The sequence below is a fragment of the Coloeus monedula genome (genome assembly GCF_965178545.1).
Source record: "Coloeus monedula genome assembly, chromosome: 1".
NCBI classification, from domain to species: Eukaryota; Metazoa; Chordata; class Aves; order Passeriformes; family Corvidae; genus Coloeus; species Coloeus monedula.
Window position 1 is genome coordinate 8,701,466 of NC_138781.1, and position 3,801 is coordinate 8,705,266.

The window sequence follows — 3,801 nt, forward strand, 5'->3', positions numbered from 1 at the left end:
ATGCAAAAATCAGTGTTCATTTCCCATTCCTGGAAGTGTTTCAGGCCATGTTGGATGAAGATCTGAGCAACCAGCTCTAGTGAAAGATGTCCCAGCCCACAGCAGGGGGTTGGAACTAGATGGTCTTTAAGGTCCCTCCCAAACCAGGCCATCCTATGATTCTTGATGATTCTATGCTTTTCTTGACATAAGATATGGCATATAAGTGTAGCACCCTTAAGAGAACGCCATAAATACTTTGTGGATAGGTACAACATCTCTCTTTTGGGCTGATCTTTGCTTAGTACATGCACGTTTTTAAGGCTAAATATTCCCAAGAAGAGGTTAAGATCAGAGTCTGTTTTCATTTGCTTTCCCCCAGTCAGTCACAGCCCAGGTACTTAGAACAAGGTTTTGTGAGGCAGCTCTGTCATCATCTCACAGTCTGCAAACATGTTATGTCCTCCCTACAGATCCTGTGGTCTAACTGCTGCCCTTGCATTCACTCTGATCTCTGGACCTTGTAGCAACCAGTCTCTATCACTATAGAGAAAACAACATTAACATACAGGAAGAAAAGCAGAAATGGAAGTTCAGGGTCCTAGCTGAGCCAGTGTGAGGGACACGATGGGCCAGCACTGCCACCAGCAGTGCATGTTCAGGGATAGGGGCTGTACTCCAGAGAAGTGAGCTGTGAGCTTTCCCTCTCTGCCTGTGAAACTTCCCACTTAGAACAAGTGTCATTCCTCTGTAAGATCCACCCCACAAGCCTTCCAGCACAGCTCCCTATCTTCATGCAGGCATGCAACAAACTAGACCCAAATGCTTTAATTAGAGCATGCTACCATTACACAAACCACACAACAATCTGGGAGGGGGGTGGGAGAGAGGACCTAAGAAGTGATACTATCTGTGACAGGAGAAAATGGATTGCTTTCCTTCTGTCTTTCAGCCTAATTATTGTACTGAGAATCTGTCTTCACTGTGTCTTAGAGCTTTAGGGCTCAGTGCTGAAAGCAGAGTAAGTGCCAGTAGCCAGGGAATGGGGTAGTTGGTACAAAACAACAAAAATATCTTCATGAAGGCAGTGACCTGCAGGACTCTAATTAGCTCTGGTAGCAGCAGGGCCCAGCTGTGATGCTGAAAAGAGATCTGAAGCTTGAAGAGACTGGCCAGCCACAAGCAGACTCCATAGCTGTGCCAGAAGAGAAGGGAACAGAGGAAAATTCTGCCACAGCGACATGAAAGAATGCTCAGAAGGTGTCTAGGGCTCCTGTGCCAGCTGGCTGAGTGGCTGCAGAGCCTATGTATAAAGACCACTTTCTGGGAAATGGAAAGACATCTATGTTTAATATTAGAGCTTGTGACTTGTTTTCTCTATTTGCTACTCCAACTGCATAACCAAACAGAGTCTCCAATCTTCCTTCCTATGACCTTCAATCATCTGTTGGAAAGACACGTCACTTGGATGAAATGGAGAGAATTTATTCAGAAATTTCACTAACTGAGACAAAGCAACCTCCATTCTGCATTTGCCCATCTTTCCTTGAAGCCCAAAGATAATGTGGGTCACACAAAAGGCAGATTTTTCCATCAGTCTGACCTCACAGTACAGTCTCCATATTTTGTTAAATGCAGGAAGCTGATAACCTTATCCTTGTCATGTTTTCACAGATCTGTGCCTCTTTGCATCATATTCCTCCTGGAAATTCCATGTCTATTTTGTACTTAACCTCATAGTTTTGATTTGCATAGCAGGTTGCCTATTCCTTTGCTTTTGCACATTGCTTTTATTTAAGAAAGAATCCCATCCTAATCCCTTGAATTTACCCATGATTCTGCCATTAATCCCTCAAAAGATAAAGAAAAGCTACAAAATATACAGAATGTCTCAGAACCCAGAGAAAAGAGTATTCCAAAGAACATCAGTGTTAAATACTGTTGTTTACCCATGCACTCCAAATGCATTAATAGGTTAGAAAATGGAGATGAGTCTAGGTTAAACAGACAGCTTTGTCACTTTGCAGATGACAGGCCTTTAGACTAACATGATAAATAAGACAATTCAAGCATGGCTTTACCACTCAACATACTTCTCCTCATGTTCTTACAAAAGCTTATTCAATTGTGTATTGATGTAAAAGGCACTTTCCCGCCTGTGATTATTTACGCAATCAGTAAGAAAAAATTCATGATGAACTAAACTCTGTGGGTCAGCCTCTGATCATTCTAATTTGAATGTTAGATCAAGAAAAAATGTCACGGGCAGCCAATATCCTGGAAAAGAGAAGATCTGTAGGGTCACTGACAGGAGACTGGCAGTGAGTTGTCACAGTAGACTTTGCTGGTTATTTGCTGTCTTTCTGTGAATCATCTGATCTTCTGCTCCTTGATCACAGGTTTAGGCTCCCCTCAATGCAAGACAGATGCCTCATTTGTGGGTACCAACAGGAGTTATGTCTAAGATGAATGTTGAACTGCCCAGATGTGTTGAAACTGAGAAACTTCTGGGCACAGCTGAAAACACAACATGAGTTGCCTCAGGAACACTGGTGCTTGAGGCTGTGATGCCTGCAGATTTTTAGGTGCCCCTTGATTTCATGAAGAAATGGGGAGAAATCAGAGGCTTGATGTCTGGCTGATAGCAAGCAGTGAACAGAGTGCTGGGCTCTCATGAAATCCCATCTATGCTTTTTGTGTCTGGTTTGGACTCCAGCTGAAGAAGGAGAGGAAGAAACTGCAGCAGGTGTAATGGAGGACTACCAAAATGGCATGAGGTTAGGAGCTCATGGCTAACAAGAAGAGGCCAAGGGAGTTGGGTCTGTCCTGCCTTTCTGGAGACAAGGCTAAGGGACAAACTTGTAACTAAAAGGATTTGATGGGCAGCTACAAAGACAAAAGACCCAGACCTTTCTTGGTAGTGCCAGGCACTACAAGATGCGCTAAGACCACAGAATGAGGTTTGGGGTTTCAGTCTGAACATTAAGAAAAGATTTCAGCAGGGGGCACAGCAGTGGAAGAGCTCACCAGAAATATTTAACTTCCATGTTTTGAAGTTTGCACATCTCAGCTACAAAAAGCCACAGACCTGGTCCCTTGTGGGTGATAGTCCAGGTGAGTAGGATGATGGAAATAAGAGATCTCTGGTGTCTGTTGCAACCAGCATTTCTGTGATTCTGTGATTCAGAAGATTTTTAGCATATTTTGAGTTCCAGGCTTCTCAAATGACACTAAGCCAGAGCAGGAGACTAGAACACATAGAAATGAGAGCAAAAGTTTTGCTCTAAAAACCAATGCACCAGAGAACTGAAAGAATTGTATGCATATGCTATTGTAAGCTGAAGAACTGCGTGTTTGCCATTACATTGAATGAGCTGACCGTGAGTTTCTCATCATGGTGTGAAGAGTTAAGGGTAACTTCAGAAGGAGCCTGCTGGAAGGAAACTGTGCTTGCTGGAGTGGTGAAAAGCTGCCTCTCAGCTGACAGCAGAACAAAGTCTTTCTATGCTCTAAAATGATTCTCCCAGAGACTGAGGAGCGAGTGTGTGTGTGGGCCCCCATCTATCTCTTGACAGTGGTTGTGCTCTGGATTAAAATGTTGGGGAGAGAGAAGGAAATACCTTGGGGAGAGAAGTCAGCATTAATTTTATTGTTACTGTGTTTAGGAGCAAGCAATACTGAAGTGAAGTCTTAGGCTTGCAGACATCCATATGGTGATAGCCCTCAATTTAGTCTGGAACAAAGAACTCTGCTGTCCACACACACACACACACACACACACATCTACATCTTTCAAATACCCTCTAGCATCACTCACCACAT